Below are 24,994 nucleotides of genomic sequence, written 5' to 3' on the forward strand. Positions count from 1 at the left end.
TTACGATCACATGATTATATTTTGTACACATTAATTTGCTCCATTAAACACAAAAGAGCATTGAAGGTGCTTTCGGAAACTGCGGCAATGGTGAATGGAGGCTGTGGTTGGGAAGTACATACATACATAAATTGGTCGATTCCTATTTAATATATCACTTCAAATAAGCTTTATTAATTTTATCCGAAATATATTTACTTACATTTTCTATTTTAATCACAATTTTTATTTAAATTTAGAGCTTTGACTCAACTAGCAAATTTTAATTCGTGCCTATGTTTTTTATTTTTTATTTTATTTTTTTTTATTGTGCGATCAGCTGTTTTTCTCAGTTGCAAATTCTTTCAAGTAAAAATTTATCCAGTAAAAACTTGCAACTTCCTGTCAAAATAAAACCTCATTTTGCTCTCTCAGTTTTCCCTACTTTGATGGTTTTTTGGACACATGAACACCAAAACTTGATAATTTGTAACAATTGTTACACATTATTTGCTGCATGAATATACCTATTTTTATAATTATTCTTAGCACCCTGTATACTAATCATGTTATAATGTGTTTGTTTTTTCCCTTTACACTATTGACCACTTTACTCGCAGACACAAACGCTACCGATTAGCTTCGCGCATAATCGCGTCGATTGATCATTTGCGCTATTTAGTAGATAAAATAACAATGCGCTTATGCTCGATGGCAATTGTTATTGCTCGGCGCTGTGATCATGATTGGCTGCCATGGCCGCTAACCCGGTTGTCACCATGAATTCACCCCTTCGCCGCGACTGTTACTGCGCCGTTTTCGCTGGCAGTTGAAGGTAGCGTTTGGTCGTGCCACTGCCACTGCCACTACCACTTCGCGTCTTCTCCACTAACAATTCAAGGACATCCGTTTCAAATACGTCAAGTGGCAGTAGCTTAAGCGTCAGCGGCGGTGGCTAAAGGCGTGGTCATTTGCCGCCAAATGCTCTTAAACTATGTATTGCAGCTATTGCCCAGCGGGAAGAGAAGATGTTTGGAGGGACGTGCCAGCACTGTGATGTCATGCGACTCATTTAACGTGCAATGCCGCGGAATGGACAGTCAAGATAGCGAAGTGCGAATGTCGTGAATTATGGTGTATGTGTGTATGTGTATGAGCTTGTGCAAACGAGCCACGAACTTGGCGTGTTGTCGCCTGACTGCTAAGTGTTGCATGTTACATTTGTGGCGGTGAGAAGGAGTAAAACAGGGTGGAGCGGAGGAGGGACAGGGCAGTGAAGTTGCGCGGTTGCAGGAAGTTGACACGATTTGCATGCGAAACTTTTCATTTAATGCATTTGCAGTTACATTTGCATTCGCGTTCGCACTCGCATTCATATGTCTGTATGCATGTATGTTTGTGTTTGTATTTTTGTTTGCATTGCACACTTGCCCAGTTGCGGTTATTGCCACAAAAAGCTGCCTCAACGTGCGATAAGCAGTGAGTGGAAATGCTGGGGCCACAAGTGTGTGGTGAGGATGTACATTTACAGAAATGTACTTGTATGCGTGTATTAATGCGTGCTAATGTGTATTTCTGCATTACGTATGCAAATCGCAATGAAAATATTTTTGCTATGAAAGAAACTCCGATACGGCTAGAATTTTAAAAAGCGGCAATGGCCAGATTCTGAAAGTCATAAATGTGTTGCAAGTGTTATTCTGCTATTTTAGTACTAGCGGCCAGCGGCCAGCGGCAAAAAACACTTTCACTGGTTACCATTAGTTTACAAAATATCAATAGAAAAATCTTTTTTGATGTTTCTTGCCACAGTTTTTCTTTGCTTTTGTTATTGTATGTGATGCTGTAATCAATCTTATGGCCGGCTGCCGTCGTTGTTATAGCAGCTCGTCAAGACCTGCCAGGCATGCTGAAGTCACCGGTCGTCCTTGTTGATTCTATCTAACCAGGGAAGGCCAAGGAAACATGTTGTTTCAATGGGTTGGGTCCAAAGGGAGATGGTTGTTAGGTGAGTGGGTTTAAGGGGCACGTGAATAGGTGGGCGTACCTAGGAGTTTAACCAACTGCAATATCCTGAACTATGGCCAAGATAACGTAGTTTTCATGAGGCAGCTGAGGCTTTTCGTCTGCGTTGGGCAGTGGTTGGACTTCGATGACTGCATTTAGGGGGTGGGAGTTTAGGAATGTGGCAAGCGACTCTCGAGGAATGCCGTTCAGTGTCTGTCTATAAACTACTTGGTCCGGTCCTCGATCTCGTCAGTGTAGTTAAAGGCATACTTCGCCTGAGAAGTGGCTTAGCCTCCAGAAAATACCTGCAGGGGTAGTTCCTGCGGTAGTAATCCAGCAGGAATTGCTTGCCGAGAATCTTACTGTGCTAATTAACTGTGGTAATCGTATCCTCGCTGTGGAGATGCTGTAGGGAAGACTTTTGGAGGCATCACGTGGCTATCCTGATATTTGTGTTTTGGAGATGTGAGAACCTTGTTACTGTTTTGGATCCTAGTGGCAATTGCGGTTGTACGCGCCGAGAAGGAGAGCTAACTATTGAAGGTGAACCTCCATTAGTGTTGTTTACGGTCGGTATGGGCGTGTCATCGACTTTAACATTTAGCTGTTGTTGTTGTTGTTGTTGTTGTAGCAGTATAAAAATTTCCCACTAATATTCGGGGAATGCTGCTGAAGTATTAGTCCTTGATCCGACATAAATCTGGGTCGTTTCGGTTACGTAGAACCGACTGTCGGGGGAACGAACATTTAGCTGTATTTTGACCTCCTTCTCGAAGATGGTAAATAGGGTTGCCGTGCATTTAGTGGGGAAAAGTAATAGATTTCTCCCCGTAAAGAAGCGAGAAAAGCTGGAGAGATGGAGCTCTTTGGAACACAAACCACCAATGTCATAGAAGATCAGTGAGGAAGCTTCGGGATGTAGCAGTTGAAAAGTAAGGGTGAAAGAATACCCCCCTGTTCTTGTTTTATCCTTCTTCGGCTTCCGTTTGACGCCGGTTTGAGCACGATGCGGTGGGTACATTTTTAAAGAAAGGTCAATGAGATTTCGAGTTCTATTCCGCTTGGCTTTTTGGTGCCAAAGAAGGAATTTTATGAATTTCTAAACTCCATTTTTTTGTTTATTTAATTTATTTATTTAACTATCTGTAGTAATTTAAGCTCATATTAGCTTTAAGTGGTCCATAAAAACTATTATTATGTTGAGACCTGAAATAAATGAAACGAAATAAAATGAAATGAAGCTCAAAGTGGACATGAAACATAAAATAATGGATAGTTTTTTTTGGCAATCGCCATTAAATCCCTTCACTTGTAAGATCAGATCGCAATCTTCAATAAAACAGTGAAACAGGATTTTTAGGGCGGAAAGATTCCAATTCTGGGTGAAAGACCTGCATTACCTATTTTATAGCCATATTAAGCTTGGAATTTTTTGCCTAATAGTGATGGAAAGAACTAGAGTTATATTTATGAGCAAATATAGAGAAAGCATAAAAAAGTTGTCGTATACTGCAAGGGAACATTTCATCATCGAAAGACTTACGACTCAACAACGTTTACAAATCGTGTAATTGTATTACGAAAATCGGAGGAGTCATCAATCTTCAAAGACGAGTCAGGCGCCAATGTAACAGTGAATGGGGAACACTATCGCGCCATGATAAACGACGTTTTGATGCCGGAAACCGAAGCTCGTGATCTCCTAAACATTTGCTTCTAACAATCCAACAGGACGGCGCAAATTGTCTTACAGCCCGTGAAACAATGGATTTACTGCGGCGTAGTTTCGGTGAGCAATTTATCTCTCGTCTCCAAGATCATGTGATATCACACCTTTGGAATTTAATTTGTGGGGTTATGTAAAGTCTAAATACTTCGTGGATAAACCAGCTTCGATTGAAGCAATGGAAGCCAACATTACTAAACTTATTCACGAGATACCGACCGAAGTCCTCCAGCGAGTCATTCAAAATTGGTGTTTACGGATGGCCGAATTACGGCGCAGCAGCGGTCAACATTATTTCAATTAAAATCTGATACTTCTAAATTAATTACCCTTAATAAAAATTTTGTCTGAGAGTAGCGCCAGTGAAATTTTCTAGCAAAATATATAAACTTTCTAGCGACTACGCAGACTTTTCAAAAAAAGGGGTTTAAACAACTCTTTCATGAGATAGCTAATGAGTTGAAATATTTTAAAAATTATTCGCTTGAGTAAGAATTTTAACCTTTTTCCACTTATGCTAAAGACACTCAGGCATAAAATGTCAAACTTAATCTGGCCTTAAAAAATGGCCTGAGAATGCAAAAATATTTCTAAGTCGGTTAGTTCAAGTATGCCGGTACCACAGTGAGCACAAACAAAGATTAACAGTTTAGAGTCGAATTAAAAAATCAAAAAAATCAGCTGGTTTACCGCTGCTACCTGGTCAATGTGCCTTAGTTGAGTCCAACCACTTATCATATCAGAGTTGCTGCTAAAAAAATGCAGCTCGCAAAAACACTGTAGAGGATAGATTCTTTAGGCAAGTGTAGAGTATGCATGTACGTATGTATGCATGGAGCTCAATGGGAGTAGGGCTATTGGTGAACAGGGATAATTAAAATTGGCATGCTGAGTGACAGCGCTAAGTTTTAATATTTACAGTTACAACTTCTTGCTAAATGTATATACATATATGTCTTTGTAAGTATGGGTATGTGTTCTATGACACAATTCCCAATTCAATATTTTATCAATAAATATTTCCAGCGTTAACGTTTTCGCATATTACTCACATTGTTTTAAATCGATAGTCTCTATCAATTCGTGAAGCATTAAAAGTAATATAAAATTGCCATAAATTGCATGTTCAAAATACTTTATCTGCTTATTTTCTCTTTTCTTCAACATTCATTCCAACACTTTGCATTTTCATGCAAACCTAAAACCTAAATCGCATATCAAATCATCGCACATTTCGTGAACTCTACTCCAATTCCACATACTGCATTGCCAGCGAGCCCATTTGCCAAGTAAATCGCCCTAAGCCACCTACTGAACGTGCGCGTATTGAAATGCCTGCAAATGCCCAAGTCAAATAACGGTGGAAATGTAGATGTTGGCCGCTGGCAAGTGCCTGGCACCGGAAACGTAGTGAGTCGCTTTCAGTGGCATTTACGGTAGCGTTGATAGATAATACATTTTTGATATGTTTGACGCTTCGCTCAAAATATCCTTATTACCTCGTTTCCTGCGGTGTCTTATCAGCGCAGAGGAGGCAATTCTCTGCAAATTATTTACATAGTGCTTTTGATGGCTTTATTATATGTACGTGGCACAGCAAAGCTGGTAGAAAATTTTGAAAAATTAAATTTTGCACAATTTCACATTTAACGGTATTTTACACGGAATTAATATCTGCAGCATGCATAAGAGTATGTTTCATGCATATTGTGAGAAATGCTTATGAGTTGGTTTGGATCGACTGGGAGGCGTAGGTGACGACATATTTAGAAAAATTATTGTGGCCGAATTGTCATGTATATAGGTATATATTATATATCTTGCAAGGAACTGCAATATATTCCCAATTTCAGTTACCCTTGGAACAACAAATGGTTTGAGAAAGGGCAGATCAGCGGTATATCTCAGAGGCCGTGATCGCTCCTATACTAGTTCGTCAAAGCTTCATAAAATGACTTTTCTTACAGCTTGAGGTATTATATGAAGGAGTATGAAAGTAAGGGAAAGAAGAGGTTTTCGAGTCGCTAAAAATGGATTATTATTTGCGTGGCTGCATGAGAACATTTTCAATAGCTTACTTATATCCTACAAAACTTTAAAACAGAATACATCAATATGTATTGTACATATGTATCAAGTATTGGACGGATACATTCAGTTACGAGGCATTCCCTTTCATATCCCTATCTTAAAGTGCTTATCATGAATTGTTATATGTGCCTAATGCCCCTATCGCCCGCACACTTAGAGATTTTAACGAGAATTCGAGTTCTACTTTAGTTATCAAAGAAGGAATTTTGTGCACTTTTGAACTATTTGATTTATTTGATTATCTTTAGTAATTTAAGCTCATATTGACTTTAGAAGGTCTGCAAAACCTATTTATATATATAAATTATATATATACATATATATATAATTGGCGCGTACACCCGTTGTGGGTGTTTGGCCGAGCTTCTCCTCTTATTTGTGGCGTACGTCTTGACGTTGTTCCACAAATGGAGGGGCCTACAGTTTCAAGCAGACTCCGAACGGCAGATATTTTTATGAGGACCTTTTTAATGGCGGAGGTTTGCCATTGCCTACCGAGGGGCGACCGCTATACGAAACAACTTTTTCTTAATTTTGGTCTTTCACCGAGATTCGAACCTACGTTCTCTCTGAATTTCGAATGGTAGTCACGCACCCTCATTAAAAAATAGCAGTTTGGAGAAAAGAAATCCATTATTTTCTCGGTAGATGGATTAATTGTGATCGATATCTCGTAAAGTATCGATCAAACAATTTGAATTTCATGCTCGCTGCTAAGGTGACACTTCACACTAAAACAATTCTTTTGCTGTTTTTTGTTTGCTCCATTCAGTTGTGAGTTACAGGGTGTTAGCAATGGAAGTCAACAAAGAGAAAATTCGATACATTTTACAGTTTTACAAAATACAAGCCAGGCCGGTGTAATTGGGAATGGTGTTCAGGGTGCCGATAATGTAAGAGTTAATTACGTGCAATATTAGTTTCGTCGATTCCGTTCAGGCAATTTTGATGTTCAAGAAAATGCCGATAATGTCGTGGAACTATCTTCTTCTTAATTGGCGCGATAACCGCTTACGCGACTTTGACCGAGTTTAACAAAGCGCGCCAGTCGTTTCTTTCTCGTGCTAACCGGCGCCAATTGGACACACCAAGTGAAGCCAAGTCCTTCTCCACCTGATCTTTCCAACGCAGAGGAGGCCTTCCTCTTCCTCTACTACCACCAGCTGGTACCGCATCGAATACTTTCAGTGCCGGAGCGTTTGTATCCATTCGGACGACATGACCCAGCCAACGTAGCCGCTGGATCTTTATTCGCTGCGCTATGTCTATGTCGTCGTAAAGCTCATACAGCTCATCGTTCCTTCGTCTGCGATATTCGCCGTTGCCAACGTGCAAAGGTCCAAAAATCTTACGCAGAATCTTTCTCTCGAACACTCCAAGCGTCGCATCATCGGATGTTGTCATCGTCCAAGCTTCTGCACCATACGTTAGGCATGATGAAAGCCTTGTAGAATGTTCGTTTTGTTCGTCGAGAGAGGATTTTACTACTCCATTTCCTACTTAATACAAAGTAGCGCTTTTTGGCAAGACAGATTCTCCGTTGGAATTCAAGGCTGACATTGTTATCGGTGTTAATGCTGGTTCCTAAATGAACGAAGTTTTTTATAAAATTATAACTGTCAACAGTGACGTGGGAATGGAACTATACAATGTGATAAAATATGTGAATTGTTTTTTTCAATCTCTGGAAGCGATTCATAAAAGTTTTGTTTTAAGATTTTGAAATTTCCATTGATTCATTTATTTTGTAAAAACGATGAGAGATTTAAGTTTTTATGGGAGGCGCCAAGTCCCCTTTTCCAATACCTAATGCTTTTCGCCTTATTTTGGCATTCGTAATTTATGTACCTGTATGAAATTTCAGTATCTTATCATAAGCGGTTCCAGAGAAAAGTTATATGAAGCTTTCAGTTTGTATGGGAGGTGCTAGACTCCCTTTTTCAATACCTACCACTTTTCACCCTCAATTTCTCTTCTTCTTCTCCAATTTGTGCACTTGTGATAATTTTCAGTTCGCTAGCTTAATTAGTTTTAGGGATATATTGCTTTTTACATTTTGGACCATATGCCAGATGCCACGCCCCCTATATATCGGGATTTACATTTCTGCCCTAAAGAAAGTTATTAATCGGCCGAACGGTACAGTCAAAAGAAGGGTTTAAATATTCTTATTTTAGTGCGTGGAATAATAGACAAAATTTATGATTTATGTGTAAATACAGGGTGGGCCAAATGAGACCTACTAATGCTACTACTACTACTACTAGCAGTATGCGCAGTTGCTCCATCTTGTTGAAACCACAAATTAGGATACTGCTCCGCCATTGGCCGCAAAAAGTTTTCAATCAATGTTCTGTAAGAAGCTCCTGTAATCGATTCCAGCATTTCATCCTGATTTTCGAAAAAAAGAAATATGGACCGATAACTCTAGTGGCCATAACACCGCACCAAACAGTACATTTAGATGGGTGCAACTGATGTTGGTGTGTTGCCCTTGGATTTTCAGAGCCTCACAATTTTGTTGTTGACATAACCATTTAAATGGAGATGCGCCTCATCCGACATCAAAACATTATTTAAAAAATCAATTTGTGTGGCTAATTCTGTAAAACGAATAGCGTATTGTAGTCGTTGTTGGTGGTCTTGCGGTAGGGTTCCATAATAAATTTTCAACAATTCAATTATAACCTACAAAAAGAGAAAAGTAAATATGTCAAAAAATAAAAAAAGTTGTTTGTGCTTAACATTAGTAGGTCTTATTTGGCTCACCCTGTATATACAGTTGATTTCAGAATTGGTGCACTTTTGAAAAAAGGTGGTAAATTGTAAATATATAAAAAAGAAAGTTTATATTCAATAACAAAACGCCAAACTCCCAAAGCTGTATATGCAGTATTTGAACTTCCATGCTTTAGTATTCAACTAATATGTCTGCTTAGTTTGATAACATTGTTTTTGAGAAAAACATTTTTAAATTTTCCGTTCAGAGCCGTTACGTCAAAATATATAATATCACATTTGATAATATTTTTAAAGAACACTTTAACCCTCTAACTCTTCAATAGCTAGGTCGTTTTTATATCTTTTACGAGAAAGGGCCAAAAATACTTAAAACAGAGGGATATAGCAGATTAAAATGCACCACAGAAGTATTTGTTGCAAAATTCCCGATTTAAAAAATCAAAGCTCAAATTCAATTTAAACACCAGAAATAAGTCAAAGTGGGCAATGTTTACTGTAACTTACAAATGCTTCTTGCATTTGTTTTAAGAGTTAAAAATTAAAAGCTTCTACATGTTTCCACGACAGGATTTGGGGAATGTTTATGCTGCTACAACTACAACAACAATAGCTTCTACAAATCAACATAAAGAATATTTCTACCACATACTGACAACTGTGGCAACGTAAAAAGTAAACTTTGGAAAGTTACTCTTTTCATTACTCTTTCTCTCCAAGAGATCTTATCAGACAACTTTTTCTTATTTCGAAATTTATGTAACTTCTTAGCTCTGAAATCCTTAATAACAGTTAGTTTTGGTCCCTGCGAAAAGTATCTGTGCTAGTTCGCATTGGGTTATGCTAATTGATATGCTAACTCGCTTGAGTAGCAACGGTTAATATCTAGTTTTTTATAAAGTAAAATAAAAATATCTCTGTGTATGGCATATGCATATGTATGTGTTTTCGTTATTACTTTAAACAATGATATTCTTTGCATATCTCGATAAAATTTGTTTCCTTCTTTTTTTTAGGTGTCGATTATTTGGTGAAGGTAATGCGGCAAATTAATTAAGGGTGAGTAAAGTTATTCCAGTTTCAGATGAGTTATAACATATTGAGATACGCAATTATTTTATCAAACTCAATGGTTCTCCCGCGCCGCCTAACCGATACGAGGAGCGTAGTCGCTTGAGGTACGAATAATTTTTGCTAATTTGCTAATTGTCGAGATCTAAACATGTTGAGCTAAAGAAACAAAATTCACATACAAACTGAATAAAGAGCTGTAGATATGCCATCGTCAATCATTTATAGGCACAGGATGGTAGCGTTTTCCGTATGGTAAAAAGTGGATACAAGATATCAAAAGTGCTGGAAAGAGATCTTAAATTTGTGGTGAGGTTCGAAGTGGTTCATTAGGTTCGTAATTTGTTTAATATGGTTTAAAAGAAAGAGGTCCACAGTGCCTTGATACTCGAGCGGTAATGTTAAGGTTAACCTGCCGGAAGAAGTTGCAAAGAAATCGTCAGCAATGTTAAGTCTTCGAAAATTCATTCAAAAACCGTTTTTACTTTTTGCCTTCAGAGACTTTCCCGCTCCTGCTAGTCGTAGAAAAATGCTGGGAGCGTTTTCGGTCAATATTGTCGTGGCCCATTTCTCGTCCCGGTTTTATTCCGTTCGGCCAAAGCTCCGCAGATGGAAATTCGATCCGTCATATTTTTAACACACTTTTATTAGCTCGGGCTGTATGTATATATGTAACGGAATCTTTGAGCTTAATTTTCACTGGCTTCTAAAAATCTGATCGACTTGGAATTTTGCACACCTATCAAGGACCGATGACAATGCAATAATTTGATAAAAGTTTTCCATTCTCCTTATTAGGATTGCCAGGATTAATATTTTCTTTTTTTATAGTAGATCTTCTGTAGAAGAGTAAGAAAGACAGAGCTAACGCGCGGCCTGCGCATGTCTGCACTCTCCGAGTTAGTCTTACTGATTTCTGGAGTCTACGACTTACTCTTTCGAATTCGAACTTGCTCGGGCACGCGGCACTGCAGTACGAATGGAAGGCTAAAACGTTTTCTGGGTAGTTGCATTCTCACTTTGTATAGTCTTTACACATGCGTAGATACTACAAGTCTCATACTACAGTCGCAAATTTACTCTATTCAATGTTCATATAAGATGAAATAATTTTGTTAATTACAATAACATAATCAAAACATAAATTTTGAAATTATTTTACGGAACAAAATTTTGGCAAATAAAGAAGGAATTTATCATTACCATAATTTCATTTATAAAATTTTATCGATTAAAGGACAATTTACAAAAAAAATGAACTAAAAAAAACCAAACTGGAACTTAACATCTCATTTTGATTGTGTCAATATAATCCACGGTCTCCTTTTTTTGTGCTGAGAGTATCTATTCTGTGTCAAGGCCAATGCTGGCCTTTCTTTGGACATATAGTCGGTAAAGAAGAAATTAAATATAGCACAATTAAATCGGACTATAAATCACTGACTAAATGAAAACAATAATTTTCATTCAGAAAAACAAGGCTCGACCTTCAATCAATGATCTGTATGGGAAAAAGTATGTAACATATTGATTATGCCAGTATATTTTGTTGTTACCTCTCCGTTTCTGGAGTGGGGTAGCCGTTTCTCAGGCTCCCTCCACGAAATAAGTTCTTCATCCCGATTACTTCTTTATCACGGCCGATAACTGCATAGCTTTAGACTCACAGTCGATAAGAAAGGAATTAAATATAACACGAATATATCGAATCATTAATTCACTGACTGCAATGATAACAATAATTTTCATTCATAATAAAAAATAGTTAAAAAAAAAAATAAAAAACACGCTTTTTTGCTAATCGAACTAAGCTTGATATAGTAAATATTAAAATCATTCTATTGGCAACTACCTATGTACAGAAGGTTATGAAAGTGAAGCAAAATGCATCCCACGCTTTTAACTCTAATTTGAATTACTCTATTTGTATCTTAATTTTTGTTATAATTCTGTTCTGAGGTAGTTGACTATGACTGATCGTTCGATTTGCTATTACTTCATTATAGGTCCCTTTGTCATTAAAATTTATTTTCTACTTTTTAGTTCGATTAGTAATAAAAGCGTGTTTTTTTAAACTATTTTTTATTTGGTATTAATTGGTGTGGCACCCAAATATCGAGCTTCGTTTTGAATCTAGCTTTGTGCAAATGGTTTCAAACTGTTTTATGGTCGATCTTTAGCTCCTGGGCGATGCACGACTACTAACATGCCGGTCAACCTCGATTATTTCTGTGATGGATTTCTTTTTCCGCAATCTAATATTTATGATTAAGCTGTACAAAGGGTCGATTTCCGGATCTCCAAGTCTTGCTTTATTATCAATCACTTTAATTATTCACTATTTAAATTAAACTATGTGATTTTGCAAAAAGAAACTCTTGCATTTAAGTCATTGAATATCTTTAAAATCAAATTCTCTCTTACTTGAACGGGCTAATGAGTTTATGAGCGTACAAAAGGTTTGCGCTTCATTACACACAGAAGATAAGCGTGGTCCAGCAGGATATCATCCACATCCTCCTCCTGGTCCTCTTCTTAAATATGTAGGTGTAAACACACGTACGCATACGCGTGTATTTTGGTGTTGTGATAATTATTTGTTGTAGTAAGTATTCGGATGTCCTTTTGGCGCGCCTGAGCAAAATCATTCGCACAATTTAAATTGTCATTCACTTCATACTTAGATAATAAACACAAATGGTTTTTAGTGTTCAATGAAACTTGTTGCTTAATGTAATTAACAACAACAAAAGCAACAAACCAGATGAAAGGATACTCAATCACTAAAGCGCACTAATTTATATGGAGGTTATGCCTGCGTTGTTTTTGCATTTAAAGTGGCAGAACGCAAGGATAGGTCGATTGAACAATGAGAAACATGCGGTCCAGTTAATGAAGTCGCATTAAATGGGCCGACCGAACACTTTCATTGAATATCATGAGGAGCAATAGCCAGGTGAGAACCTAAGTGCATTAATGTCGCCACTTTGTTAACGGTAATTCGAAAAAATTCCAGTTCAGTAGCGCGAAATGAAAATGAAAGTGAAATATGTATTAAAGCGTGCGACGAACGAAGAGACATCTGGAGGGTAATAAACGTACGTATGTATGAGAGCAAAAAGATGCGACTATGTACCTGCTCCAGCACACATACAAAACATTTTCCAGTTCATTGAGCTTATCAACTCCAATAATTTTCACACTTCTCTAAAGGGACCGGCCCCATCCACGTACTCATCTACTCACAGACTCAAGCGAAGCCTGCCTGCATGGATATCCTTACAGGAGCTGCAGCGCCGGTAGGTGTATCCCTCTGCTTCGCTCATTTCATTGTCTGGGTGTGGTAGGAGTTGTTGGACTCGCCCACACATTGTTGATATCAGTATAAGCGTGTGTGTATGTGCGTGGCCAACAAACAAACGTAAAGCTGAAGGAGACCATGATGAGGATACTCCTACTCAACTGCTGGATTTTCCCGATTAATTTGCTGTTTTTAATTAGATGTTGTTGTAGCTTTTGCACAGGTACTACGCGTTGCCAAGGCGACCCACCTGCTTGTGCGCAGACAAACGCGTTTATATTATACTCCTTCATATCGTAGTTGTACACTCGACCACACATCTCTTGCTCGGTTATCCTTCGCACTGGATTTGAGCGTTCAGCTCTGCTTAGCGTTGATTCAAGTTGAGTTGTGTTGAGTTGAGCTGAGTTGGTTGGCCTTAATTCTTTTATAATTCACTGAATCTGTGCAATTAATTAATTACGCTTATTAATAACGACGAAATCGGTCACACACTCACATACACAAACATACACAAACAAGAGCTCTACACGTGTCTAACCTCTTGGCTAGAAATATACATACATACCCTATGCACAAACATACATATAATACATACATATGCATGTGCTCTAGAGTCAATTTAGATTAATGATAGGAAAAAATTAAAAAAATACAGTTTTATGCGAATTTTGGTAAAAAAATCATTACATACAAATTGCCCCGTCCTAATGTACATACATGTGCATATATGTGGGCAAAAAGTAAGGTGAATTTATTTGTCAAACTTTGCGCGATTAAAATTTCGCTCTAGTTATTTTTTTCATGAGTTGGCAGCACTGTTAATAACATCTGGGCCAACTTTCATGTGAATGTCATTATCAGTAATATATTTACGCTTGTGTTTACTAAACGACCAAGAGTGCATTTTTCGATTTTTACAATGTCTGATTTGATTGAGCAGAGAAGTGCCATCAAATTTTGTTTGCGGAAACGTTTAGCATGTTGCAGAAGGCATTTGGTGATTCGACCATGTCGCAGAAAAATGTTTATAAGTGGTACCAAGACTTCAAAGAGGGTCGAGAACGTGTTGATGACTTGGAGCGCTCCGGACGACCATCGAAGTCAACAGATGACAAACACGTCAATAAAGTGAAGGAGTTAGTGCTCAAAAATCGTCGGTTGACTGTTAAAGACCTTACTGATATGATCGGAATCTCAGAAGGATCTGTGAAAACCATTTTGAAAGACCATTTGGGCCTACGAAAAGTCAAATCTCGTTTGGTACCGAAAACTCTCAATTTCTTGGAAAAAAGTCGTCGCGTTAATGTGTGTGAAACAATGCTTTCAGACTATCAGGTCAAACTCAAATGCATCATTACGGGAGATGAGACTTGGATGTATGCTTACGACCCTGAAACAACCGACCAATCAAGCGAATACCGTGCTAAAGGCGAGGCCAGACCGTCAAAGTCGTTCAAAAATAAAGGTCATGGTGTCAGTTTTTTTCGATTTTCGTGGTGTGGTGCCCTATGAATTCCTTCCACCTGGCCAAACTGTTAATAAGGAATATTATTTGAGCGTTATGCCTCGTTTACGTGAAGCAATTCGTCTAAAAAGACCAGAATCATGGGCCAACAACTCTTGGTTTTTGCATCACGATAATGCACCGTCTCACACTGCACTCGTTCTTCGTGACCATTTCGCCAAAAATTCCACGCATATCGTTCCGCAACCACCGTATTCGCCTGATTTGGCTCCGTGTGACTTCTGGCTATTCCCAAAACTCAAGAGACCACTCCGGGGAACGCGTTTCGAGTCGATTGAGGAGATGAATCGAAAAAGGTGCTGATGGCTATACCGGAAATGGACTATTTGGCATGTTTCGGGGATTGGAAAATCGTTGGCATAAGTGTATTTCATCGAGAGGGGATTATTTTGAAGGGGATGAAATTGATTTACAAGAATAAATAAAGATTTTTCATTTTACAACCAAATTCACCTTACTTTTTGCCCACAGGTATACTATAAAAATCTGTTATTAAAAAAAAGTGCGGTCATAGTTTAAAAGTACCGAGTTCAAAGTGGTGGAAGCAATTTATACAAAATAAATAGTAAAATAAAAGGCAATTCACCCTGGATTTTTTGCACATACTCTTTTAAAGAAAACTTCGAAGATTTTCGTGCATTTACACGATGACTCTTTTTTGCGGCTTTCCTTGCGTGTTTTTCACATTTAAGCGGACAATTTTTCGTTGGTCATTCAATTCAATATTGGTGTACTTGAAAAAAATACGAAAATGTGATTACGATGAAGGCGACATGTCAAAGTAACCCCTCGATTTTGCTGACCGTGCGTGTATGCCTACCCCCTTGACACTTTTTGCCACAAACCTCGACACGCATGACTTTGCACCCTGGGTAAATCGTGTAAATTGGCTCTAACTCATTGTGAAAAGATTTTTAGGTCCGACCAAAATCAGACGGCTCTCAGCGAATTGGAAAGAATCAGCTTATTGGCTGAGGACACATGGGTCATGACAGCGGTTTGTTTACGAAAAAACTGATATTGGGTAGGCGACACACGAAAAACGCAGTCCTTGTTTACTTAACTGATTGCTGCGTTGCCGTCTGAACAGCCACTGATTGGACGAGAATGTGTGAAATGATCTGTCAGCATTGCTGGCGAATTGCCTATGACGACACAGCGGAAGATATTTCCACAGTTTTGTTTCGCATGGCCAAACCTTGTAATCTATCATCCTTGAGTATAACTGAGTATAACAGCATTAATAACAGCCGCTTGTTTAATATTAAATATCAGTTTTTACAGCGAGCGGAATATCTGCCATTCGTACCTTAGGTCTGCATACTATATTACTTATAAATGCATGATCCTTTGCAGTCAAATCGTAAAAAATGTGGAATGGAAATATTGAATATTGGACACAAAAATGTTGACTCTGGTAATCCCTTGCAAAAGCCCAATGTTACCTTCACCGCGTTGCAATGGAGTACGTAGACACTTTTCTATAAATTCTTTATCTCAATATAACTCATATACTGACATAAATATATATGATATATATATCATATGTTCTGTTTGCAAGCCAAAATGGTTTGAAAATACGATTTTCAGAAATATCTGGACTCAGCGCCATGTAAAGTGCATATTTTGTAAAACCATATCTCTTCTCGCAACCAATACTCGTAAGTTTAGGTTAGGTAGTCTCAATATGTAAGTATATATATTTGATCCTCTTATTCCTGTATGGAACATGGGTCCTTTAATCTGGATATGAGTTAGATCTATTTTTAAAAATTCGAACCAACGTTCTCTCTTGATTCCGAATGGTAGTCACGCATCAACCCATTCGGCTGATTATTACTGGGCCTATAATTTGAGAATGATATTAGAAAGCTCAGTACTACACCATAATTACTATCGTGGCAGTTCTGCGCTGATGGGCTTTAGTTGTCAGTGTGAACATTCCAATTTTCTCCGGATGTCGTTCCTTTCTTCTTCAAGTCGAAAAAATCACCGCAGCAGCGCTTTGTCATAATCTCGACAAACCGCAGTTTAACGCTCTCACGTCCATCCATAATTGGGTAAATATGTACATGATTACAATTATTATGGTCCTTAAGGTTCTTTTTTAAATCTGTCATCTGATTGGTAGATGACAGGTTTAAAAAATTTAAAATGGTGCTGGGCGAAATTTAAAAATTTAAGAATCTGAAAAGTACAATCACTAAAACAGAAATAGAGTGAGTGAAATAATGATAAGGACAACACATGTTAAAAAAATTAATTTTAACTATTTTTTCTTTTAAATATATTTCTTTATATAATATAATAGGAACCACGAATGTACAGTGGCGATCAGAACTGGTTAAATGTTTGCCACATTCATGCATTTTTATTGCTACAGAGTCATTTTTCATTTCAAAACAATACTATCAAATGTTCAAATGAAATGTTCAATTTGCCGGATTTTGTTGCCCTAGGCCCATATCCAACAGTAGAGATTATATTTCAGCAAGACAGGGACCCGAAACATACCATGAAAACTATTCAAGAGTGGTGTAAAAAAAATCAGAACTTCAGGCTTTTAGAATTGCCAGCACAAAGTCCTGATTTAAACTCGATTGAAAATTTAATAGCTATTCTAAAGAAACGGCCAGCATCTTACGAAATCACCCAAAGGACATCAACGCTATGGTCAAGAGTTCAAAAGGAATTGACAATGCATATAAATAGTGTCATTATGACTAAAGGTCTGTGGACAAAATCTTAATATTAAGTTTCATGTTATAAAAGTTATCGCCGAAAAAAATTGGCTAAATGAATTTTTTGTTATTTTCGTAATGTCTTTTTTACTTTTAAATATTTTGCAAACTTGAATTAATACGTTTTATTTCTTAATAAATGAAGCATAATAAAGTTCAAGTTTGAAAAAACCCAAAAACCTCGTGGATATTTGATAATGTTTTTGCTAGACATACTCTACTCGAATTTGCTACTATTTATTTTTTCGCAATCGGAAACAGAGATGCTAATTGTCTTCTACAGGAACATCGCCGTACAAAATGACACAGTTGCTTATTTGGAAAATGGGATGAATGTAAGCTAGTTTTAATTTCAATAGAAGCGTACTAGTCGATTTCCCTGCAGGGATGTAACGCATAACATACGTTTATATGTTTACGTACGAGGTGATTTATTTAGTTGCATATTCGGCTTGTTTGTATTGTGTCACGTGCCAAGCCAACGTGACACCTGGCGTACGTAATCAAATATGCTTGCTAATCCAACCAAATCTTCATACTCATAGGCCGACTCATCTCCAGGCACGCCCATCCCATTTACTTACTTCACTCCCAGCAAGCGCGCTCACACGCTGGGATTCTTACTTATTTGACGTACCCACTCGTTTATAGCAAATAATATAGCATCCTCCACATCTTTGTGTGCATGGCGCCGCTTGCATCCTGTTCATCCTGTTGATCCGTTGCTTTATCTGTAAGTGCGCTGTCTTCTTTAGAGGCAGATTTCTCTGCAGTTGATTGTATTGGTTTGGTGTATTCTTCAATGAAATTCTGTTATTTACTTTATTTTGATTTCCATGCATATGGGAATGTGCAGTTATTCAAGTTATGGAGGGTGGCACCATATCCAGCCGGGATGTAGAAATACTTTTATTCTTTTAGATCGAAATTTTCATGCTGCACTTGATTATTATGTAATTTCCCGGAATTCACAAGCGAACACATTCTTTATATTATATTATGGTTAGGTTTGTATTTGATTTCTGTGTTAGGCATCTGCACGTGAAGCCTTATCCCTCTTTTCAGGGCTGAACGATTTGTTATTATTTGTGAAAGGATCCAATCCATGTGATTGAAAGCGATTTCAGGTTATTGAGCTAAGTCTTAAGACATTGGTGTCATAAAAACCGGCACCGCTGGGTAGTGAAGTCATGTGATAGGCATACCTGAGCTGTAATTCCACTGGGTTAGTGTGGCGAGCCTTGCCTTAAACATTCTGAAGGCGCATCTGAAATGCCTAAGAGGGAAAATATTCAATGGTTATATGAAATATTGTGACCTTAAAAGAAATACTTGTATTTTTGAATTCCTTTCGCTTTGCTGATGTTACATACATACATACACATAAGGTCATTAAAATAGGTACCGCCCAACGTTCATCCGGAAAATGCAAGTTTTTTAAATTAATATTCCATTCTAAGTGGTTTTTATCTCACAGATTAATATAAAAAATATGACTAATAATTCAAGGAACTTAAACTAGTAACAATAGGAGCAAAAAGGAAATATTAAAGTGGTCATGGAAGTAGGTACGAAACAGAAATAGATGCGGTACAAGAAGATTTAGTGATTTTATTTAAAATGCTGTTTAATCACTGTGCCCATCATAGTTGTCAATGACTTTTTACATTCGATTTGACATAGAATTGTTAATCTTACGGCAAATCCTTCCAAGGTTTTCAATGGGGCTTAGGTCAGGTCACTGGCTTGCCAACCCATAACTTGAACATTATTTTGTTAAAACTATTGATGTACTAGCATTGAGGAGTGCATTGGTCGTTATGTTGCATAAAAAGCCACCGAAGTGGTATATTCTTCGCAGCAAATGGTAGCATCACTTCTTGAAGTATGTCCTTGCAAATAAATTTGTCCATCTTATTGGTTATGAGGTGTATAGGTCCTACACTCCATCCAAAAGAAGCATCCCCAAATCGTTATGTTGCTTGACTGGTTTTTTGTGAACCTCGTGAGATTTCTCACCCTCCTCGTCCTTTGGGACGACTGACATTTCACCCAGCATCATTTCCAAATAAATTTATTTTTGCTTTATCGGCGGTCTACACCGAGACTTGTTCTCTTGAACAATTTCCTCTTCCTTTAATTTGCTTGTTTTAATAGAGGCTCTTTGTGAGCGATTCTGCCTGGTAGGTTCATGTTGTGCAATCGACGCCGCACAGTTCTCGCTGATACAACATTGTTGATTTCAGTTGCAATGACCTTTGGTGACTAAAAAGGATACCTCTTGGTAAGAGTGCACTCTTATCAGTAGTGCAAATCGTTTTCTGTTTGCCACCACGTCGTTCTGTGGATCTTTGGCGCTTAAGGACATTCGCAACAACATTTTTGGACCGTCCAAATAACTCAGCGATAAATTTATACGATTTTTTTGTTTTCGAAGATTGACAACAGGCCTACGCTCCTCAATGACCCACCTTTGGAAGCAATTTATATGAGTTATTATTTATTAAATGAACTACCTATTTTGCTTAATATGTAAAACTCAATATTGTTCACTTATTTAGTTGAAATGCAAGAGTTATCCGCAAAGTACCTTTTTAGTGGCCACTCAAAATTACATTTTATGAAAATATTAAATCTGTGCAACCAATAACGGGTCATTTCAATAATAACTTTTAATATTTTTGAGCGGCACAAGGAAATCGATAGATAAAAACGTACTTATTTTAATGTGTATGTGTATGTAATTGAAGCTCTTTCTTTCTCGAAGCTTCTATAGCGAAGCTTCTGGCCTCTATTCAAGTGGTGAAAATATGATCAATATTAGAGACTAGTCCAAATTTGTCGCGTATAGTACTAGTTGTGCACTAGACACATTTCTCTCTAGTTTCTGGCTTTCCTTTAGGTCTTTTTCTGCTGCACACATACACACCTACATATGCGTTTGGAATCGCACGAAATTATCATTACACCTCAACCTCCGGCGGCCATCGCCTGCGTTTTCCACATCACCCCACTGCGTGTGCGTTTTTATTTATTCGAACAACTTAATTTTAGCACATTGGAAACATCAATATGAGTCGCTATATTTCTTTTTACTTAAAATGATTTCTCTTGTTCGTACGGAATTCAGTTAGAAGTTATTTATAATTTTGCTCACCGAAACACCAGCTAACTGAAAAAATCTGTTCATTATCAAAATCCTGGCATTGCGGGTGTGGATAGGAAATGTAAATAATACAAATTTATATACGCTGGTGCTGGCCTAATCGAGCCCTGCTAAAATATATAAATATGTGTATTTGTCATAAAACAAGCACAAAAAATAAATTCATACCAACACACAGTGGGTCGAAACTATGAAGCTTGTGCACAAAAGTCGTAGGATTATTATTATTAACGTTCGCTCTTTTTTTTTAATAAATCTTGAAGTTGAAGTTGATTTTGAGAAATTCAAAATGGCCGATCTAATATGATCAAGTTGTGTATTTAGGGGGCATTGGGGATCACTTACATTCAAATAAAGAAGAAGAGATCGTTGGCTATGAAAATTAAGTCGATTTTATAAAAATAAAAATGGCGGTCCAGGCCTCAAAACTCGCGTTCTTTTTGAAAAGCTTTTTGTCGCAAACCCATTTTCTTCCATATAAAAATATCGTATAATCGTTTTTCTAAAAATTCTGAAAAATTTTAAATTTTAATGCGAATTTGCGGAATTTTATAAATTTCATACAAAGTTTAAAATATTGCATTTTATGAATTTGTTGTGATATCAATAATGTTTTTTATGAAAGCACCATATTAAAGCAAGGATTTTTCAGCGCAGATGTAATCCTAATTTTTATATCAAATTCTATTTCTCTCAGAAGTTTTACCGAAATACCTAAAGTATACAAATGTGCTATAAAGTATACAAAAATCCAACTTAAATGCTCACTAAAATTTAGATGTGAAAATTGCGTTATAAATGAACTTTTGAATGACCGCTGAGCCACTGTGCATTGAAGTACTTTGCAGAGTTAAATATTTTTTTTCAAATTTCATTTTGCTACTAATAATTATCCTTTGACTATCAGCCTTTTCTTGTAAATTTTTCATTTTGCATGCTTTCGCATATTTTTTGTTCTTCTTTACAAGTTCCCCTCGAAATATTCTAGCGCGCTAAAATGCCAATACAATTTTTGTTGTGCGAATATTTTTAAACGATACTCGTAATGAGCCAAAAATAAAATCCTTGCCACATTCAAACCATCCATTCCGAGTTATTTGCTCAGCAGATCACTCGGCATTCACTTTGAGAAGCGAAGGCGGCATGCACACGAATACAATCTCAGGATGTTGAGGGGAACAAGGAACGATGCCAGTTCGATTGTACGAATCGTGTAGAGATGGATACATCTACCGCTACATCTGTTTCCAGCAGTGATACCATCAATTTAAGACCAAAGATATTTACATATATGTACATTTGCAAACATACATACACACAAACGCACATACATACATACATATGAACAATAAGTATTAATTGTAATTTCTTTAATTCGAAATTATGCTAAGAATACAATTTCTTTTCATTATTTCTCCCTATTGCCACCCCAAATGGACAATGCCAGACTTCATTGCGTTTTCAATTTAAAAATACAATATTTACCGATTTATTTTGAGAATTCAACGGCGTATACTACCTACTACACAATGCAAACTGCCGGCGAAAACGGCATCAGAATTTTTGTTGTCTGCAATAAATGGCAGAGTGAGCGCACGATCGGCGCGTTCAGCAAGCGGAATCGCAGGAAGCGAATTAGTTCGTTGTTCGTCAATAACAATATTACTTACATACATACATACACATATGTACAAGTATGCACTTAGTATGTTGGAGGTGCCTGTCGGTATTTAATTGGTCAGATTCGAGTACTCTGATCCGGAGCCGCTGAGTGATGAGTGCGTCTCGCACGTGCAACTTGTGATTGGTGACGACCAGCGACGGCTGGCATAAAATTTATGACAAATTTGTGATCTTTGTGTCCTAGAGTTCGGCATTTTGTTAACAAAAAATGTAGGAGTTGCGCTGTTAAATTGTATTGTATGAATTTTAAATAGATGCATTTTTTATGACAACACATCTTTCACGCGCGCCACATTCAACACCATCGATTTTTAATTTTTCCGCTTCATTTCGCTTCTATTTAGATCTGTGCTACGATACGTTATAGTACTTTCAGTATGCGACCAAAATATGAGTGAGTGTTCCAATAAAATTACAATACAAAATTACAATCCTACAAATAAGAAAAAATTAAACGAAATAAATAAAAAATATTCTATTGTTACAGCACAAAAAACAAATCTAAAATGGAAAAAAATAATTCAAAGAAAGGTTAAACCCCTTATATTCATTTTTTTGCTGTAGCATCAGCTGTAAGCAATTAAGTCTTTTAATTCGTTTATTTCGTGAAGTTTTCTTTTAAGCGGTGTCGTACCACTGGATAATAAAAACAGCCAGCGGCTATTCTACAAAATGGTGAGATCATACTTTTTCTCTTTAATCAAATATTCACTTAGTGATTTCGAAAGTAGTGTCTTTAATTTACTTATACTTAAATAATAAGGCCTTCATTTATGGTGTGAACGGGCCTATCAAATATCTTTGAATCTTTCACTTCGTTCTCTTCTTTTCAATAAAGCCCAATTTTTTCAAAATGACTTGCGGCCTTGAACTAACTCAAAGATATGGCAAACTATACAGTTAAGACACAGCTAGGATAGGCGAATCCTTCGTAATACTCAGCTAAATAGTTGTTGTACTATTCATTCGAGAGCAGAAAGTGAACATTTTCCCATTTATTAGAAATTAAGCTCACAATACTTGCCTCGGGTATGAAAAATTATGCGCCTTATCCAAATCCTTGCATTCCTGTTCGCAAAGCCGTTTATTCTAATCATATTTTGTTGGATTTTTCGTACATTGATTCCAAAGTAATATTTAGTAATATTTATATTTATATTAATTCAAAAGTAATAGTCTCTTTAACCTGTAAACGTTTTTTTTGCATTTAGTATTAATTAGTACAGAAATATTCCACCTTTAAAAGACTCTTCTTTAGTGCGTTCATGACTGACTTTTATAGGCACAACCCTTCCGCCTTTGCAATTCTAAATCTTTTAGAAGCGTTTAGTAATTAAATGCTCTCAAAAAGTTGCATAAATTTTGACACAAACTTGCCTTTTCTTTGAGTTCGAAAGCTCGGGTCCTAAGGCGCCATGTATTCCACACGTCACGCAGGAAATTTTTTCCTTGAAATCTTCGCGACGATTGTCCACTAGTAGCTCATAATTTTTGTATACATTTGCCATTTCACCGCAAACGATATAATTAGAAAAAATAAGTATGTTTATTATTCGAATAGAGACAGGCAGACAGACATTGAATTGGTTTGGCTTGGTTGGTACATATCTGTCTAAAGGTGGTTTTAGACGCGATCTGGTTGGTATTTATTTTGGGGTTACCTCTAAAATTAAAACTGAAATGGCTGCTATGCGATCACAACAAACGGATGGTATTTGTTGTTGGCTGGCAACAATAATACAGCGCGGCAATAAATAGAAGTCGAAGAAGAGGAAGAAGGCAGAACGTCTACAGTATCACCACCAGCGCCATCAGCTGTAGGAACAGCCAGAAGAGGATCGGCAGCACCACAAGCACCAACGGCACCAACAGCAGCAGCCACCACAGGCATCAGGCAACACTCTGTGGCAACCATCAGTAGCATTGCAAGACGGAGGCACGATCGACGGGCGGATCGCTGTGAGTTGGCGAAGATCGTGAGCGCGAGTGAAATTTCTTTTTTTAAAATAGCTTATTCGAAAAAACGGTTTATTTATAATTTTTCACTTGATTTCCGACGATATGCGATTTTCCCTGCTCAGTGCTCGGTGGAAAAATGTTTTCGAAACAATGATTTTTCAATATTACTGCGTGATTTCTTAAAAATAACCGCTAAATTTATTTTGGATCGATGTAGCTACCTAAGTTCCCCATTTGCTTCGCTGCGTTCAGTTGTGGATACAGGAGTGAGTGTTTGAGTGTTGTCAAGATCGCAGAACGCGCTGGAAAAAATAATCGCAAAAAGAATTGTGAAAATTACAAAACAGCTCTTTGGGCTAAGTGAGTGATGTTTAGTGAACGTCACTGAAAATAAAAAAGTTAAGAAATGTAATTGTTTATTTATGTGAATTTAAAAATACCAATGAAGGACATGTGTTTCCGTTGACGTCCGGCTGAGTTCGCAAGCAGAGCGCAGTGCGTGAGAGTGTCGTCAGCTGATGCAGCAGGTTACTCGATTTTGTCTCACAGAGTTAGAGAGTTTGCAAACGATAAAAGTTGTTGAAAGTGCATAAGAGCACCCTTGGCCTTTTTCGCTCCATCTGTTATTTTTATTTCTTTGGCTTAGTTGAGAATGTCAACAAATAAATGTGCGAAAAGAGGTGGTGCCGACACAGTGATAAACGACCAGTGAACACATATGCGCGGTGCGTGCAAGTGTAGGTGCGTCGAAAATAAATTCAAACGTGCAGAAAAGAGAGGAGAGCGAGAGAGTGAGAATGGCATATGGCGCGCATTCGTAAAAATTCAAAAATAAGAATGTCCTACTCATTCAAACAAAAAAGAAAATTCTTGGAAAATTTCCCATGCAAAGCGACATCTGCTGTTGAAAACGATTGCTTGCAAGATCGCCTGTTGGTATTGAAAACCTTTACGCAACTACGGTGTGATTCCTTTGCGTCAGATGGCGTTTTTGTGTTGAATT

At 37.4% G+C, this 24,994-nt stretch overlaps 1 long non-coding RNA gene across 1 annotated transcript in view; it reads left to right on the forward strand.

Annotated features, from left to right (window-relative positions):
- The window catches only part of LOC129243567 (uncharacterized), a 107,171-nt gene that overhangs the window by 54,564 nt on the left and 27,613 nt on the right, over window positions 1–24,994 (forward strand). The window contains exon 2 of the long non-coding RNA XR_008582326.1: window positions 9,559–9,601. This is a non-coding gene — a long non-coding RNA (uncharacterized LOC129243567). The remainder of the gene's footprint in view (window positions 1–9,558; window positions 9,602–24,994) is intronic.

Source organism: Anastrepha obliqua, chromosome 4 (genome assembly GCF_027943255.1).
Source record: "Anastrepha obliqua isolate idAnaObli1 chromosome 4, idAnaObli1_1.0, whole genome shotgun sequence".
Lineage (NCBI taxonomy): Eukaryota > Metazoa > Arthropoda > Insecta > Diptera > Tephritidae > Anastrepha > Anastrepha obliqua.